The sequence below is a fragment of the Bos mutus genome, chromosome 1, assembly GCF_027580195.1.
Source record: "Bos mutus isolate GX-2022 chromosome 1, NWIPB_WYAK_1.1, whole genome shotgun sequence".
Classification (NCBI taxonomy): domain Eukaryota; kingdom Metazoa; phylum Chordata; class Mammalia; order Artiodactyla; family Bovidae; genus Bos; species Bos mutus.
Window position 1 is genome coordinate 153,129,210 of NC_091617.1, and position 19,653 is coordinate 153,148,862.

At 41.3% G+C, this 19,653-nt stretch overlaps 1 long non-coding RNA gene across 1 annotated transcript; it reads right to left on the reverse strand.

The window, feature by feature from the left end:
• Nucleotides 1–13,366: 13,366 nt before the first annotated feature.
• On the reverse strand, nucleotides 13,367–19,414 carry LOC138992056 (uncharacterized). The gene is made up of 3 exons (XR_011467868.1): nucleotides 19,337–19,414; nucleotides 13,760–13,871; nucleotides 13,367–13,462 (listed from the first exon to the last, which is right to left on the reverse strand). It is a non-coding gene; the product is annotated as an uncharacterized lncRNA (long non-coding RNA).
• Nucleotides 19,415–19,653: the final 239 nt, after the last annotated feature.

Here is a 19,653-nt window from a genome sequence, read left to right on the forward strand (position 1 = left end):
GTTTGCTTTTCTGAAATAAAGGCCTTCATTTTTACTCTGCCCTTTACAGATGAGGTGAGGAGCCCACAAAGACTTAAGATTCTGATACAACCTGAGGTTATCTGATGAATTTATTCCCTACAAAACTGATTACATTCTGATGACATGTGTAAAGTAAGACATATTTTTATCCAACTGGGCAGAGAAACCCACTAGATCCAGACTTTAGAGTGGATTCTAATTCTCTTAGAGAGTATAATTCTTCAGCAGAAACAGACACAACATTGTAAAAAAAACAACTGTAGTACCATAATAATAATAATAAAGTGGAATTCTTCTTAAGAAAACTATAAGGCCACAGCGTTCACTTTGTCCTGAGCTGGCATTATTGTCATGGGCGCTAAGAGCACTCTAAGTTTGTACAGAAGCCTGAAACTGATGCTGAATTCTTGGTTTCTCAGACTGGCCTATTATAAATAAAAGAGGTGAAGAACAAAAGGGAAGGCAGAAACCCCCAGTTATTTTTAAGAGATGCCACCTCTGTATGTGTTTTTCACTCAGTGTCAACTCTCCACTCTTTGACCCTTTCTACATATCATGCGAAATACCCTTGGAATCTCCCTCCCTCTTCATTCTGTGTTTTTTGTTTTTGTTTTCCCCTTCCTCTGGTATCGCCTTTGTCATCCCTACTATGACAAGCTAAGGAGATGCAGTCAAATTTTTTGTTAACAATTTCATTGCAGCCTTCTTATCCTTGACATCATCCTTGGTTATCTGGCACCAGAAATGCAGTGGAAATTACTTAACGAAAATGACACTTAGTTGATGTCACTGAAAGGGAGTGCTAAGTGCAATGAGAAACAACAGCTCATGCTCTTCTGAGAGATAAACAGCTCTGCTGATTGGCCCCAAATGTGGCAAAGTAATTCAGCCAGGGAGTTGGAGGAAATTCCAACTGAGAGCTAAAGTATAAAGTAATTCAAATGGGGAGCTCGAGAGTAAGCCCAAGGGATACCTGCATGCCGAAGCTTAAAACATAGCATAGTTCAGCATTAAGACAACATCACTGCATTGCCAACACTCTGCATGATTTGTATTACCTGAAAGTAATGTTGTCTTACAAAATGTTCTTGTCTAAGAGTCAAGGCCAGCAGGAAACTGTCAACATTTCAACCAAGCAGTTTGCCCTGTGCCTGAATCAGTTCAACGGCACACAAAATTGGATGACAGTTGATATGGAAATAAATTTTGCCTCATCAGCATAGCATGACTATGTCTTCATAATTGAGATGGAATTCCAAGGGATAAAGTGTCAAGTATAGCCTTAATCCCAATAGGAAACCAAAGAGATGAGTCTTCCATTAAATACACATTTTTAAAAAAGAACTGAGGGGTAAGTTACCCTTAACTTTGGGGTAAGGGGAAAAGCTACGGTTTTTCCAGTGGTCATGTATGGATGTGGGAGTTGGACTGTAAAGAAAACTGAGCACCAAAGAACGGATGCTTTTGGACTGTGGTGTTGGAGAAGACTCTTGAGAGTCCCTTGGACTGCAAGGAGATCCAACCAGTCCATCTTAATGGAAACCAGTCCTGAATATTCTTTGGAAGGACTGATGTTGAAGCTGAAACTCCAATACTTTGGCAACCTGATGTGAAGAATTGACTCATTGGAAAAGACCCTGATGCTGGGAAAGATTGAGGGCAGGAGGAGAAGGGACGACAGAGGATGAGATGGTTGGATGGCATCACCAACTAAATGGACAAGAGTTTGGGTGAACTCCGGGAGTTGGTGATGGACAGGAAGGCCTGGAGTGCTGCAGTCCATGGGATCACAAAGAGTGGGACACGACTGAGCGACTGAACTGAGGGGTAAGTTGTAAAAATAAGGGACTAATAACAAAATGGGCTTCCCTGTTGGCTCAGTGGTAAAGAATCTGCCTGCCAATGCAGGAGATGCAATGAAAAATGGTGCTGTGGTGGTGCTGCTCTTGCTAATGACTTGGCTTCTTTTGGCCCCTCACCCCTTCCCCAATACTGTGCCATACATGTTTGCCCCTAACTGCATCTGGGCACAGGAAACATAGCCCTTGGTCTAAAGATGCCCCCCACGCCAGTCCTGCCTCTGCTTCCACAACTGCACCCTTAGGGAACCACTTTCCTCCTTAGGTGCACCCAGATCTCGGGGCTCCTGGAAGGGATGAACAAATGAGCTGGACTTGCTCTGATTTTCTTTCTTCTCTGCATGGGGAAGGTCTTCTGGAAAAGGAAAGGGCAACCCTCTCCAGTATTATTGCCTGGGAAGTCCCATGGACAGAGGAGCCTGGTGGGCTATAGTCCATGGGATCACAAAAGAGTTGGACAGGACTTAGCAACTAAACAACAGCAAAACAAATTGTTAAGTGTTGGATCCACCAACACTTATCCCAGAGTTAAATGAAAGTCTGTCTAATCTCACCAATATTCCAATGGACACCTTTGGGTGTTCCCTCCATTCTATGAAAAAGAATTAGTGTTGTTTGAAGTTGCCCCACCCATTAGCCACAGCTGATTGGACTAGGACATAAATTCGGCCCAGCCTACACCAATCATCTTCTTTGAGAGGATCTCTAGGGTATCTGACGTGGCAGCTCTTGCTTAGATGTAGGCAGAAGCAGAGAAAGCCAGTCTGTAGGCAGGAAAAACTGAATGGAGAGCCTCAGAAAGAACCAGAAATAGGGTTCCAAGGACCACTGGAGAGAGGGAAGGAGTAACTTGCATAGTTAGCTTTACAGCTCATGTTTCTGCCTCTCATAAATCCTGGCTAAAACTATTCCCTGGGATTCTTGAGATACTTCCATATACTTCCAATGATATTGCCTGAATTTTTTATAATTCAAGTGAGTTTCTGTTCCTTCAGAAAAAAAGAAATTGACCAAGAAAGTTTCCTTTAAGACTCCACTTTAATGTCTGTTTAGTTAAGTATTGTGTGTATCTCTAATAGCAACCCTCAATATCTCAGTGATTCAACACCATAAAAATGTATCTCCTGCTGACACAACAGATGCTCAATGGATGGCCTTCCACACGGTCACACAGGGATCCAGGCCCCACTAGCTTGTGGCTCAGCATCCTTTAGAATTTCCTGGTCCTTGTCAGGATTTCGGTACCCAGCTGGTAGACCAAGAAGGAAAGAGTTTTGAAGGATCCTGGAGAAGTTTTTAAGGATCAGACCTACAAAGAGCTTGTATCATTTTCCCCACATTCTTTCAGCCAGAAGTCAGTCACATGGTCACGCCTGACTACATAATAGGAAGAACAACAAATATTTTAGATTTAATGATAATAATAATAATTTTTAAAGCACCAAGAATGATAATAGCAATCATAGTAGCTGATAGTTTTTGAGACCTTCTATTTACCAGGCACTGTATTGAGTCATTTTTAATCCAATTTTTAGCATCATAACAAAGGTTTAAAGCAGTTAAGCTACTTGCCTGAATGCACAAGCTTCTGTGTGATTTGTCAGAGTCCAAAGACAAAGGTCATCTTCACTAAACAGTACACAAACTTGAAGGTTAACTATATAATGGGGGTGAGAAGTCCAGGCCAGTCTCCTTGAGAATGACAGACCGCATAGAGAGAGGGGGACTAGCTGACAGCCAAGACCATCTCAGTTCATAGGAGTTGTTAATGTTGGGCTCTTGGTTGGAACACGGGTATCGTGGTTATATGTAAGGTATTAACTATTGGAGGAAATGAGTGAGGAATATGCAAACAATCTCCATACTCTATTTGCAACTTTTCTACAAATCTAAAACCATTTTTAAATTAAAAGTTTATTCATATTTTATATATATATATTTATTTATTTTTTTAATTGGAGGGCAATTGCTATACAATATTGGGTTGGTTTCTGCCATATATCAACAAGAAACAGCCATAGATACACATGCCCCTCCCTCTTGAATTCCCCTCCCACGACCCACCCTGCTAAGAGCAAACTTTCATGGTCATTATCAAGCAGAGCAGATCATTTGAACATTTTGGACTAATCTAAGTTGACATAGTTTAATGTTTTTTTCTGTCTGATGCTGTTACTTTCAGACTGCCCACTACATTTGGTGAATGGTGAGTTATTATCTGTTACTGGGCCATTTGTGCTATTACATAATTTGAAATCATTTGCAGTATCACTTTGAGAGCATTTTGAATGATTTGGTTTGAAAATAATATTTATAACCTCTACAATCTTCACATTGCATACAAAAGAATTCTGTTGACTTCTTTTTACATGGTTTGTTTCTTTCCAGATGATGTAATAAATGCTTCCAGCTTTCAAGAAGCATGACTTGAGAATATGGACAGTAAAAAATGTAAATTAGAAGATAAATAAAACCTAACTTGATGTCCACTATTCATTTCTAGAATACTTGGTTCCATACATTGAAAGCTCATAGGCCTTCAGCTCTACACATAATTTTTATTGTATCATATCACTTTGTTAATTGACTGCAATTTTTATCTTATCTTTAATACAGGTCTCTGAGACAAAAAATAAAGCTCTACAAGGTTATTTCTGGATCTCAGGATTCTTCTTAATCTTACTAGAGTAATTGAATGAAGATTGATCAAAGGTATATTCCTGAATACAGTTATCTCCCACAAAGATTAAATGATTACACAATTATCTTTCAGATCTAGAACAAGCTTTCAAACTTTACCAATTCACCAAGGTTGAATTTTAAACTAAGCTCAACTTCGATTTACTCTCTATTAGTCAGGATTTTCCAGAGAAATAGAACCAATATGAAATATGTTTAAATATAGAAGGGCTTTCCTGGTGGTTCAGCTGGTGAAGAATCCACCTGCAATGCAGGAGACCCAGGTTCAATCCCTGGGTTGGGAAGATCCCCTGGAGAGGGGAATGGCTACCCACTCCAGTATTCTTGCCTGGAGAATCCCATGGACAGAGGAGCCCTGGTGGGCTACAGTCCATGGGTTCACAAAGAGTCAGACATGACTAAGAAACTAACATATTCACTTTACTTTTCAACCCATAGAAGTTCTGACCTTAGCCTAACCCAGGATAGAACAACAGTCTTTGACCAAGATAACTCTCTTCACGTAAAGAGTTGTTCAAAATAGATCAAAGTATCTCAGTTGTCATGGTTTTCATTGTTCTCATTTATTTTTCATTCAGTTATATTCAACATGTATTATTTAAGCTATTTATTAAATATTAATATCCATAAGTTATCTCTATCTTTGGATAATTTTGGATAATTTATCCAAAATTATCTTTGGATAATTACCTTTGGATAATCTATTGATAATTTTTTACTGTAAATGCAAATCAATTATTTTTTTGAATGGAAAACCCAGATTATGTAGCTAGGAAAAAAAATGAATAAATTCACAAATTGTTAACCATTGCCATGTTAGTCGGTATAATTAATACTAGTAGCCACACAGAAAAGCACTCACATCCCACTGGTACCAAAAGAAGTTCACATCCTGTCATTCAAAGTTCTATGTGGGTATTTAATGTCTTTTTTCCATCTTGTAAATGAAAGATACAGATTTCCTTCAACTTGCATACTAATATCTCCACATATGACTTCATGGTGTTAGGATTAGGGCCACCAAAATGTCCACGCCCTAATTCCTAGATCCTATACATGTTACCTGACACTACAAAATGGATTTTGTAGATGTCTGACTCTTTGAAATGCCATGGACTGAAGTCTGCCAGGCTCCTCTGTCTGTGGAATTCTCCAGGCAAGAATGCTGGAGTGGGTAGCCATGCCCTCCACCAGGGGATCTTCCTGACCCAGGGATAGAACCCTAGTCTCCTGCATCACAGGCAGATTCTTTACCATTTGAGGCGCTCTGGATTATCTGACTGGGCTCAATCTCAGAATCCTGACAAACAGAATGTTTCACAACTCAGTCAAAAAGAGATATGACTACAGGATGTGAGTCAGAGAGAAGTGTTGTGAAAAGCCCTTGATGCGCCACGACTGGCTCTGAAGACAGAAGGGGCTATGAGCAAGGAAGGCAGGTGTCTTCTAGAAGCTGGAAGACTCAAGGAAACATTCTTCCAGGGACCTCCAGGAGGAGCTCAGCCCTGTCAACACCTTGACTTTTAGCTCAGGGAGACTCAGGTTGGACCTCTGGCCTCCGGAACTGTAAGATAATAAGTTTGAGTTGTGTCAGACACCAGTTTGTGATAACTTGTCATAGCAGCAATGGAGAATAATAAAGCCTCTGAGTCTCTCTGGCAGAGAAATTAGGGATGGAGGAAGCACATGGAATTTTCAAAGCTCCAGAAAACAAACAGTTATTTCTCTTTTGCCTGACTTTCAAGCAAAAGGGAAATATGGAGAAGTTATAATATTACATGAATAGCAATGTTCTCTGCCAAAATCACCTAATACTATATTGTAGGCAAATGGAGGAGATATGTTAATACTGAATAAAAGAACCAGCAACTAAATAATGAGCTAGATTTCAATTGCCTATAGTTACCTGACCATCCTAAAGGAGATCAGTCCTGGGCGTTCACTGGAACGACTGATGTTGAAGCTCAAACTCCAATACTTTGGCCACCTGATGCGAAGAGCTGACTCATTTGAAAAGACCCTGATGCTGGGAGGGATTGAGGGCAGGAGGAGAAGGGGACAACAGAAGATGAGATGGTTGGATGGCATCACTGACTCAATGGATGTGGGTTTGAGTGGACTTCGGGAGTTGGTGATGGACAGGGAGGCCTGGCGTGCTGCGGTTCATGGGGTCACAAAGAGTCGGACATGCCTGAGCGACTGAACTGACTGATAGTTACCTGGGGGAGCTTACCTGGATTAGAAACAGCACATAGACTACAGGTAGACCCCCATCCTTGGGCTTTCATTCCTTTCTCTATCCCAGATCTAGAGTAACTGTGGGAGGAATGCATGGTTAGGTTTATAGTCACTTGCATATTTTTCAAACATACTCTTTTCTAGCCCAATATATTTCCCAGAGCCAAATTTAAATTATCCATTATTCAAACACCATAATTCAAGCATATAGTGATTCTAGAATGAGATTATTTGAAGCAGATATGTATATATGTTTCTAGTTTAGACCTGGGCTGCCTTAGAGCTAATAATAGGTTATACAATTGAATTTCCTTGAAATTGATTTTGCATTAAGTAAAATGCAAAAATGAAAATTCTGTTGCCTTAATGGATTAAAAGAAGTCCGTTTGAAAGTTTCAGAGGAGAGTGTAAGAATCCACTTTGAAAAAATATCTTCCAGCATCCAGAAGGGGTTTGGTTAATATTCACAAATCACTCATGGATCCTTTGATCTGCTAGAACCACAGATTCTAGATGAAGTCATGCAAGCATCTATAAGTTGCTGCTGCTGCTGCTGCTAAGTTGCTTCAGTTGTGACTGACTCTGTGTGACCCCATAGATGGCAGCCCACCAGGCTCCTCCGTCCCTGGGATTCTCCAGGCAAGAACACTGGAGTGGGTTGCCATTTCCTTCTCCAATGCGTGAAAGTGAAAAGTGAAAGTGAAGTCGCTCAGTCATGTCTGACTCTTCGAGACCCCATGGACTGCAGCCTTCCAGGCTCCTCCGTCCATGGGATTTTCCAGGCAAGAGTACTGGAGTGGGTTGCCATTTCCTTCTCCAATGCATGAAAGTGAAAAGTGAAAGGGAAGTCGCTCAGTCGTGTCTGACTCTTCGAGACCCCATGGACTGCAGCCTATCAGGCTCCTCCATCCATGGGAATTTCCAGGCAAGAGTACTGGAGTGGGGTGCCATTGCCTTCTCCTCTATAAGTTGCTACGGGCTACTATTCCTTTAACAAATAGGTAACAAAAGAGCTCTAAATATTAACATGTTAAAATTAGGTTTTTGTCTTATGTTTTAAATTAGTAAGCCTCAAATTTTTCAAGCTTGCATCTCAAAAGCTTTATTATATCATTTATTATTTCACATCACTTACCTTCTCAATTTTTTTGTCTCTGTTGGAAGTTGGCCAATGCAATATCAGATTTTTATTCATTTCATAGAATCTGTTCCTGTTATACCTTGAAATATTGATTTGCTCATCATTCCACAGTTAAAATCTGTAATGTACCAGCTTGTCTCTGGTACTTAAACATGTCCCAGGATATTTGCTAAAGATAAAAATAAGATCCTGTTGTTAAGTGAAATTTAGTAACACATTCAGGTTTTATTTTTTTTGAACCCAAAGCTTAAATTGCTAAAGGGCATCATTATTATTTCATAGTCTGCTCAGGAGAAGGGTCTTGCCAACATCAGCCTGGACCTGAGAATGGAGGATTCCATCCTTTAAGCCACATTTAAAACTTTATGTTCAAGTTCATTTATTCTTGGCAAAAGTCAACTCTCTGTTTTTAAGAAAATGAAATGGACTCAGAAGTTGTATGAATATCAAGTAAATTGCTACAAAATGGCATTTTGTTCGGTAAAGTGAAAAAGAATCATAAATGTATGATTCTTTTGCATGATAAGTGAAAATAAAATCTAGGGAAGAAATGTTTCATAAAAAGCATTGAGGACTTAATAAAATATTTAGAGATTAGTTTGTTACAGACAGCTATTCATCTATCCTTTAACTTTATTCTGCTTTTGGCTGTAATCAGATTTTGGTTGGTTTCATCTTCAAATTAATAATATCCCCCAGTTTTAAATTAATAACTGTACTATAGGGTAGATACTTAAACAAAAACAGATTCCATAAAAAGTAACCACTATTCACTTTTCCAGCACAAACTCCATGTGTTTAGTATGAAAAATTTGGGCCACAGTTAAATATATTCATATTACTACGTTTTTCCACCCAGAGGGGGATTGCATTAAGTATACAGGGCATAATATTTATACTGGCATGATTAAATCTATTTACCTATTTAAAAGAAAGACTATTAATAACAGGCACACTGCAGCACTGAAAACAGAATTGGTATTCCCTTCCTTAATTAAATAATCTATTCAATCGATTCGCAAAAAATATATGGAGCATCTGCTCTGAGTCCAACCCTGCTTCATGAAACATAGTCTTGTGGTTTTTGTTTCTTTTAAGATATATGTATTTCTTTTATTTTTTGGCTCTAGTGGATCTTTGTTGCTTCACATGGGCTTTCTCTCATTATGGCGAGCGGGGGTTACTCTTTGTTGTGGTACATGGGTTTCTCATTTCAGTGGCTTCTCTTGCTGTGAAGCATAGGCTATAGAGTGTGTGGACTCAGTAATTGTGGCTTCTAGACTCTATAGGGAACAGACTCAACAGTTGTGGTGCACGGGCTCTGTTGCTCCAAAGCATGTAGGATCTTCCCAGAATGGGGATTGAACTGGTGTCCCTTGCACTGCAAGGCACATTCTTAACTACTGGACTACCAGGGAAGCCTAGTCTCATGTTTTGAGAGAGGGGCTCATTGCCATGTCTTCCCTGTGAGTCTTGTAGCAGATTAAAGACAACCAGAAATTCTCAAAACTCCTGTGGAGCGTGTTAAAACCCCAACCCCTAAATCTGGGGTGGGGTGGGGGGGGGAGTCTCTACGATTTGTTTGGCCAAGGGAGTATGGGGTAAGTGACATGCTGTCCTTCTTATGTAAGGTTAGGTTACAAAAGTCTTGCCTCTTCTCCTTGGTCTCTCGGAAAACTAGCCCTTAGAACCCTGACACATCATATAGAAAGAAGGAAACAGAGACTGAGGCTGCCCTGTGTCCTGGGAGGAACCCAAGCCACAAGCTAAGGGAGGCTCTGGAGAATGAGATGTCATGCAGAGAGAGCATGAGAGAGAGACAGAGAGGGAGAAGGAGAGGGATATGCACTAAGAAGCCCAATGTGTAAGTGCAGAGGACATCCTGGAAGTGGTTTCTCCAGCCCAGTCACTCTGCAGCTGAAGCCACAAAGAGCAGAGATGGGTCATCCAGTCAAGACCTCCGCAAATTCTTGACTCCCCCAAACTGCAGAGAAAACAAAATCTTTGGTTGAAGCTGCTGAACTATAGGATAGTTTGCTGCCTAGCAATTGATGACTAGAGAAAGCTTATTATAATAGACTACAAATTAAATAAGGAATTGCTAGTGGAAAGGAAAATGTTTCCCTTGGGAATTAAAAAAAAAATCAGGAAGAGCTAGGGTATATTATTCTTAGTTGTTATCGTTGTTTAGTCACTAAGTCGTGTCCAACTCTTTTGCAATCCCATGGAATATAGTCCTCCAGGCTCCTTTGTCCCTGGGATTTCCCAGGCAAGAATACTGGAGTGGGTTGTCATTTCCTTCTGCAGGAATCTGTCTTCCTTGGAGAAGACACATCTCCTGCATTGGCAGGCGGGTTCTTTTCCACTGAGCCACCAGGGAAGCCCATGTTATTCTTAGTATAAACAGTTTAAAACTTTGATACCATGAGGCCATCCTTCAAAATCCTGAATCTTAGATGAAATAAAATTTTGGTCATTGATAAAACTAAAATTACCCCTTGTTTCATTTCTAAACATGTGAAAAAACCTGAAAAACCCCTGAAAAACTCAACCCTGAAAAAACCATAGTTCTAGCCTTCAAGGACATTAAAAAAAATGATGCATTAAATTATTTTTCTTTGCTAGAAGATTGGTTTTGGTAAGGTTTCCAGTAGTTGTGTTTGGATGTAAGAGGTAGATCATAAAGAAGGCTGAGCACTAAAGATGCTTTCAAACTGCAGTGCTGGAGAAGACTCTTGAGAGTCCCTAGGACAGCAAGAAGATCAAACCAGTCAATCCTAAATGAAATTGATCCTGAATATTCACTGGAAGGACTGATGCTGAAGCTGAAGCTCCAATGCTTTGACCACCTGATGCAAAGAGCCAACTCATTGGAAAAGACCCCGATGCTGGGAAAGATTGATGATAAGAGGAGAAGGGGGTGACAGAGGATGAGATGGTTGGATGGCATCACCAAATCAGTCAACATGAGTTTGAGCAAGCTCTGGAAGACAGTGATGGTCAGGGAAGCCTGGCATGCTGCAGTCCGTGGGGTGGAAAAGAGACATGAGAGCGACTGAACAACAACATCTTAACACCTTGAGGAAGTACTTAATAATAGGAGATAAATTCCACTGATGACAATTAGTTTTATTTTTTCCACCACAGTAAAACATACACGTGAAGAACAAGAGAAAAAGTGATATGGATAGATTTCACGGCTCATGGCTTTTGACACAGTCTTAGACATCTGTGACAAGGAGTAGGATTGAAACATTCAAAGGGAAGATCTTTGCAGGAGAGGTCACTCACTGTGACGTGAATCTTGAAGGGGGTCTCAACATAGTGGACAAAGTTGTTCCAATTGATTTTCCAATGCAATCTGTTCTTGATGAACCTCCTTGAGCTGCTGTTAGACTGACTATTCAACTGGGTCAGCACTGGACCAAGACACCTATTTTCAAAAGGAAGTTGTGGTACAACAGAACTTTTTTGTGAGAGTTAAGATAGTGGTATAGAGAGGATGCCATAGGACCCCAGGTGAGAGAATGGGGGATGTGGATATAGATGTAGAAATTCCCAGGTTTCACTAGTGGTGAAGAACCCAAGAGACGAGGGTTCCACCCCTGAGTCAGGAAGATCCCCTGGAGAAGGAAATGGCAACCCACTGCAGTATTCTCGAAGTCGAAAATCCCATGGACAGAGGAGCCTGGTGGGCTACAGTCCATGGGGTCACGAAGAGTTGGATACAACTGAAGTCACTTAGCACGCAAACATGTAGTTATAGATGTAAATGTAGACATAGGTTTCTCCAGTTCTCTTTTAATATAAAAAATGTGCATAGTATATATTCAATATTATTGATATTGCATATGCATGCATCCAAATATGTGAGCATATATACAGCTGTTTGGAGACCCATTCCCCCCAAATCATCTCTTTGACATTATACACTATTATTTAAACATAATGAATTCATCATCCAATTAATCCATAACTAAAACTTAATTTTAAGTTTTTTATTATGGGTTATTATATTTAATATAATATTGAATATTTAGTAATAAGGATGCCAAACAGATGCCTTGAAAAAATTCCTTGACTCAATGTCTGTGTTTTCTGATATAATGACACACAAATGTTTTTCTTGTAAGAAACTGTATTAGTCACCTTATTTCCAACACATTGCATATCCCTGCTTTTTTCTCTAGATTTGGAAATGAATGATGAATTTGTCATGAAGGGATAGGAAGTAATCACCTCAGAGACTTGAGAACCAAGTTTGTATTTTCTTTCCACATCTCCACCCTCAAATTCACTCCTGGAGAAGATGACACGTGTGACGTGGGATAGTTACATATAGCTGAAGAGTATTAATAGAAATATAACAAATACTAAACTCTCTGCTCTTCCACTTCATCCTTTGTATTTCCACGTCTCAATTGTTGAATGAGTTGACCTCACTTCAGACTTACCATGCACTGATTTAAGAAACATGTCTGACGACATCATCCTTCCTAACAATATATAGAAAGATTTTTAAATAATTTTAATGCCAAATTTTATTCATATATTGCCATTGTTTTACTATGTCAAAGTCTGGACATATGTTAAAGTTGGGGTTCCTAGATGCCCTTCTAATTGGTGAAATCAGAATCATCTTCTAGCGCTTTCTTCCAGAAGATTCTAGAATCAGAATCTTCTTCTAGCACTTTCTTCACAACAAAGTTCCTGTAAATAGCCACACAGGCATGTAGAACTTTACACACACACACACACACACACACACAATTTTGGAGACTATACATATTTTTTACATGTGCAGGATAACCAAACAACATGGAGGAAGGTTAAGAAAACAGGCAGCCTAGAAAGAAGTTGAGTTTGTAGTGAAGAAAGATATTATGGCAGAGGAATGGCAAGACATAGCCCATCACCTGACCAAGTTCCTGAGGTTATTCTGGGGATTGGCTCACAAGGAGTCACACAGAGGGGAGCCAGCAATTTAAAAACAAATATCGTATATTAACATATATGTGAAATCTAGAAAAATGGGATAGATGATCTTATTTGCAAGAGGTAGATGCAGACATAGAGAACAAATATATGGATACCAAGGGGGAAAGTGATTTGGGTGAAAGGAATTGGGAGATTGGAATGAACACATACTCCACTGATCCTTGGTATAAAATAAGTAGCTAATGAGACTGTACTGTACAGCACAAGGAACTCTAATGCACTGCAGTGACCTGAATTGGAGAAGGCAATGGCACCCCACTCCAGTACTCTTGCCTGGAAAATCCCATGGATGGAGGAGCCTGGTAGGCTGTAGTCCATGGGGTCGCTAAGATCGGACACGACTGAGCAACTTCACTTTTCACTTTCATGCATTGGAGAAGGAAATGGCAACCCACTCCAGTGTTCTTGCCTGGAGAATCCCAGGGACGGGGAAGCCTGGTGGGCTGCTGTCTATGAGGTCACACAGAGTCGGACACGACTGAAGCGACTTAGCAGTAGCAGTGACCTGAATGGGAAGGAAATTCAAAAGGGAGAGGATATATGTACGTGTACGACTGATTCATTTTGCTGTATACTAGAAACTAACACAACATTGTAAAGCAACTATACTCCAATAAAAATTAATTCAAAAAAATTTTTAAAAAAACCTAGAAGATAGTGTATTTCCCTCCCTATAGATTTTAAAATTTTATTTCCTGTAGATTTTTTTATGCTTCCTGAGTAGGAATTCCTTTTACAGCTAGACCAAAAGCTGCCCTCATTACATTTATTCACTCATTCCACAAGCATCTATTGAGCATACCTGCTCCATGGGCAATGTAGTAGAAGACGGGGAGCCAGCTCAGTCCACATGCTGATCGGACACCTGTTGTGGACATCCATTAGCCACAGCCCAGTTCTCAAGATCCAGGGTTCTGAAAGCAGAGAGGCCATGGACAGGTCAACTGGGGGCTATTTCAATACCCCAGACAGTATCAGGAGACTGATCAAAAATGAGGCACACTTTGGCTGATGGGTTAATATTTGCTGGTGATTTATTCCATTTAACTCATCCCCAGGGCTGCTTTCTTTTCCTCTCTTTACCCACCTAGTGGTGAATGCTTCATTTTTTTTTTTCGCTGGACTTGGGCCCCATGCATTAGAGGAGTTTTGACTTTTTCAGTCTAGTTCTGTTTTCCAAGGTCAGCTAGGAAATAGAGCCATTATTTATTCCTTGCTTGTCTCTTTTCGGTGAAGGTACAAAAGCAATTCTTATTTTCTTTCTGCTGGTCAATTAAATGTAATGACATTGTAAGAATAGTGATGGGAAATATTTTCCTGCATGTAATTTTTTTCTTACATCCGAGTTCTGTTCTCTGCTCAGACACAGAGATTAAAAAAAAAAAAAAAAAAGCCACAAGTTATGAGAAAATTGGGGGAGGATGCGCTCTCAGACCTCCCTGGGTGGCTATTACCAAGAGAGCATAGTAACAAAACACTCATGCTTAGAGTCAAAGTGACAGCAACAACCAAATCAGCAAAATCTGGGGTTCTATATGTTATTGTGTGGATCCTTTAAAATAGTTAACCAAAAGATTGGAACTAAAAAATTTTCTTTTTATTTACTTGGATTATGTGGTGAATAAATAATTGGCAATTTCATCTCTTGTGACATCAACACATGGATAGTGTTACTGTGTGATTTAAAGGCAACAATGAAATGAGCTAGATGTGTGTTTTTATTGGTTTTAATTCAATAAAAACCCAAACTGCTCACTGGAATCTGTTCTAGTTGGACCCCCTTTTTGGGATAACTGCTTACAATTAGTATTATTATTTGAATAAGAATAAAATATTTGACCATGCAGACAATAGGTCTTTCTCAACCACACTGTTCCTTTTTTCTCCTCCCAGTTGCAGGCATGGGAGAGATTTAAAAATATCTGTGGGCTTTGGCACACATTTTGGCTGGCAAAGCAGTTCGCCAGCTGTCCCAGTCTGCTGTCATTTTCCATGTCTCTCTTGACCCTGCGCTTCAAGTTTTGGTTATTCAGCACTGCAGTCCTTCTCAGCCTGCCTGGCACCTCCTAGAAGCCATCACGGCCTGATGCTGTGGCCTCCCTACTCGGTCAGCACGCACACAACACCCCCATGAGGGAAGGCGCAGTTTCTGAGACACCCTCACAGGTACATTGGTTCTATTAAGGGGAGATTTGAGGACAAGTGTGGGGTATTTATGGAACAAAAACATCATCCCCCCATCAGTACATAGTGCCTAGCTAGGCCTCTATAAAATACAGGAGTTAATAGGAGTGACAGGATATTAGGAAGAGGATAACCAACTTTTCTGGAAGAGTGTGTTTGTGTTTAACAAAAAGGAGTATAAATGTTAGTCATGGCCACCTGGAAGGGTTCAAGTAAAAACAGCAAAGAAAGAGTGTAGGAAAATACACTGGTCTGTAGCACTGCTCAGGAGGGTAACAAACCTCCAGCTACGTGAGTCTGTTGACAACTTGAAATATAACTCGTCAGAATTGAGTTGTGCTGTAAGCGTGAAATATACAACAGATTTCAAAGACCTAGTATGGAAAAAAAAGAATGTAAACTATCTCATTAATAAATACATGTTGAGTTTGGGATTAGCAGGTACACACTGCTGTTTATAAAACAGGCAAACAGCAAGGACCCACTATATAGCACAGGGGACTATATTCACTGTCGTGTAATAATCCATAATGTAAAAGAATCTGAAAAAGGAACTGAATTGCTTTGCTGTACACTTGAAACTAACACAACATGGCAGATTGAACTGTCTTTCAGTAGAAAATGAATGAATGTTTAAGACAGAGAATATATTGGTTCTCACTAGGTTTCTACCGCTACATAAAAATTACACCAAAACTGAGTATCTTAAAAACAACAGTGTTTCTTATCTCAGAGTTTCTGTAAGTTGGGAATTTGGGAGCAGCTCAGGTGGGTGTCTTTGGCTCAGAGTCTCCCGTAAGGCTGTTATCAAGTACCAGCTGAGGCTACAGTCATCTGAAGGCTCAAATAAGGGAAGGATGCACTTGCAAGCTCACTCACATGGTTGGAGCAGGACACCCTCAGTTCATCTTCCATCTAGCAGTTCATAAGGTGGAAGTTGGCTTCCATCAGAAGGAGCAAGAGAGAGAAGACAAGGTGGAAGCCACAGCCTTTTTATAAGCTACTCTCAGAATGACCTCCTATCATGTGGCTGTATTCCATTCATTAGAAACAAGTTTCTAAGTCCAGCCCACCCTCAAGGGGAGAGAATTACAGAGGGATGTAAATACTAGAAGGCAGGGATCACTGGGAGCCAATTCAGAAGCTATTTTCCACATGATCCAATTTTTTAAATTGGATTCAGATAATATTACCTCCAAGACTGCGTCTATATTTTCTCTTGCATTCATGGAGATTTATCTAAAAGTCATGAGAGATGTGAGGTGAGAATAAACAGGAGGCTGGAAACTGACGTCATGACAGACTCTTGAACTAGATGCTTTTATGATATTCACAAGAAGATTCAGAGGTAGGTCCTTACTGCTGCCATTTTCAAAGAAGAAAACTGAGGCTCACAGAATCAGATATGGGACAGAGAGCTTTGTGGCTTGATACTGCTGCTGCTGCTGCTGCTAAGTCGCTTCAGTCATGTCCGACTCTGTGCGACCCCAGAGATGGCAGCCCACCAGGCTCCCCCATCCCTGAGATTCTCCAGGCAAGAACACTGGAGTGGGTTGCCATTTCCTTCTCCAGTGTATGAAAGTGAAAAGTGAAAATGAAGTCCCTCAGTCGTGTCCGACTCCTAGCAACCCCATGGACTGCAGCCTACCAGGCTCCTCCGTCCATGGGATTTTCCAGGCAAGAGTACTGGAGTGGGGTGCCATTGCCTTCTCCATTCCTACAAATATACATTGGAAACAGAACTGTAGGATTTCTTTTGATTATATTTTTTTCTATTAGTTTCCATGCAACTTGACACTAGAACTGAGTATTAAAAATAACTCATCTATTTTTCAATTATTAAAATAATACATGTGCACAAAATTAACAAATTATAGAGAATTGGAGGTATGAGGAGGGCTTCCCAGGTGGCAATAGCGGTAAAGAACCCATCTGCCAATGCAGGAGACATAAGAGATGCGAGTTCTGTCCCTGGGTTGGAAGATCCTCTGGGGGAGGGGATGGCCATCCACTCCAGTATTCTTGCCTGGAGAATCCGTATGGACAGAGGAGTCTGGAGGGCTATAGTCCATGGGGTCACAAAGAGTCAGACACAACTGAAGCGACTTAGCAGGCATGCAGAAGCGTGAGGAAGGATACACTGTGATGGTGGTTTAGTCGCTAGGTCGTGTCCAACTCTTGCAACCCCATGGACTGAAGCCCGCGAGGCTCCTCTGTCCATAGGATTTTCCAGGCAAGAATACTGCAGTGGATTGCCGCTTCCTTCTCCAGGGGATCTTCCTGACCCAGGGATCGAACCTGGGTCTCCTGCATTGCAGGCAGATTCTTTACCGACTGAGCTATGAAGGATACACGGTATTGCACAATTAAATATATTAGCCCATGCTTCCCTGGTGGCTCAGTAGTAAAGAATCTGCCTGCCCATGCAGGAGACACGGGTTTGATTCCTGATCCAGGAAGATCCCACATGCTGCAGAGCAACTAAGCCTGTTCCCCACAAATATTGAGCCTGTGCTCTAGAGCCTAGAAACTGCAAACACTGAGCCCACGAACCCACGAGCCCTGCTCCACCACCAGAGAAACTGCCGCAAAGAGAAGCCGGCGCACCGCAACTAGAGAGAAGGCCCTGTTCGCGGCACCTAGAAAAACGCCTGCGCAGCAATAAAAAGAACCCGGCATAGCCAAGATAAATAAATAATAAATACAATAAAAAATATATATATATATGAGTCTTATGTTGTCAGAGTAAGCTTTGGCCAGTAGCAGCAAGGCGAAAGTCCATCTCCATGGTGACAGAATCTAAAGAAACTGGAGGGCAGCAGCCTTTACGAGGCTCAAGAGACCAGCAGTGTCTTGCTGCTTTAGGAAGATCCCACTTAATAAATTTCTGGGTAGCACAGGGCAGTAATGTAGGTGAAGAGGATATCAAGGAGATGGCCAGTGGCTAAAGGTTAATGCTCAGTCCTTATAATTCAATTGTTCCTATCCTTTTTTTTTTTTTTTTACAGAAGTGAAAGTTGTTCAGTCGCATCTGACTCATTACGACCCCATGGCATGGAATTCTCCAGACCACAATACTGGAGAGGGGAGCCTTTCCCTCTCCAAGGGGATCTTCCCAACCCAGGGATCGAACCCAGGTCTTCCGCATTGCGGACAGATTCTTTACCAGCTGAGCTACCAGGGAAGCCCTTTTGACAGAAAGCTTCTTATTAAAGGCTTGTGGCCTTAAACCAACAAGTGAAGTGAAGCCGCTCAGTCGTGTCCGATTCTTTGCGACCCCAAGGACAGTAGCCTACCAGGCTTCTCTGTCCCAGGCAAGAGTACTGGAGTGGGTTGCCATTTCCTTCTCCAGGGGATCTTCCCGACCAAGGATCGAACCCCGGTCTCCCGAATTGCAAGCACTCGCTTTACCCTCTGAGCCACCAGGGAAGTTGTGATTTGTTTTCTTGCTTGAACCAACAAGTACAGAATCCTAATCCGTAATAGCTAGAATCCTAATCTAGCTGTGTAGAATCCTAATCCTGTATAGCTAGAATCCTAATCTAATCCTAATCCCGTATAGCTAGAAGTTTTAAAGTAGACATGTTCTAGAAATGATTGGACATATTTGACATTAAGAATCAGAGGCCTAAAGTTACAGCCACCTGGAGAACAGGAACCAGAGCTATTGACATCTGATAACACTTGATATAAATTAATAAAACATCTAAGTCCTGCGTGCCTGGGGGCTCACTGTAATGTTTGTAATAAGTAGAATGAATGCTGCTGCTTGTTGGAACTCAGGCCTTTGAGCCCAGGGTCCTTGGCATCCTCTACGTCTGAAAGTGTTCTTGAACTTCAGCACTGTTTCACTTGCACCAACAGAACTTGTCTGGGAAAATATCTAACAAGCCATGGTAAGAAACATCTCACTACAGCTGTACCGCCTGCCTTCTCTCGGCCCCAAGTTATCCGATCTTGCTCTTGTTAGTGAGGCGTGTCGATGAAGTCAAACCCGAGTGTGTGCTTTGCTTTCGAGCCCCAACTGATGACAGCCGTGCCCAGTTGATTTAATGAGCTGGGGGCAGATAAAGGCGAGGATTTGCAATGTTAGAAGTGTCTTCCCAGGTGAGAAGACAAAGATTGCTGACATGCCTCTTTCTCACAGCCCGGGTGCCCAACCCGGGCCTGGAAGCACATCAAAGGCCATACTTACCTTCTTTTTATGCTCTGGGTCTGACTCTCTCCCTCTCTGATTGCATGCCTGCGCTCCTCACGAGTTGAACAATGGAGCTATTATGCTCTTGGGAGAAGAAGGAGCCTTACCTCAAAGGCCAGGTGCCAGGGGTAAGTTTCCTCGTGTCCAATGACTGTGTGGTAAATGGTTCAGGCTTTGTTTTTCTTTCTCTTCTATTTTTTCAGTCTTTGCTGTCAGGCTGCCAGACACTGGCCCTGAGCCCATATCAGCACGGGGCATCTAGTTGTGTTACAAACTTGAGTTCCATTGTCTTTCACTCTCTCCCAACCTAGTAT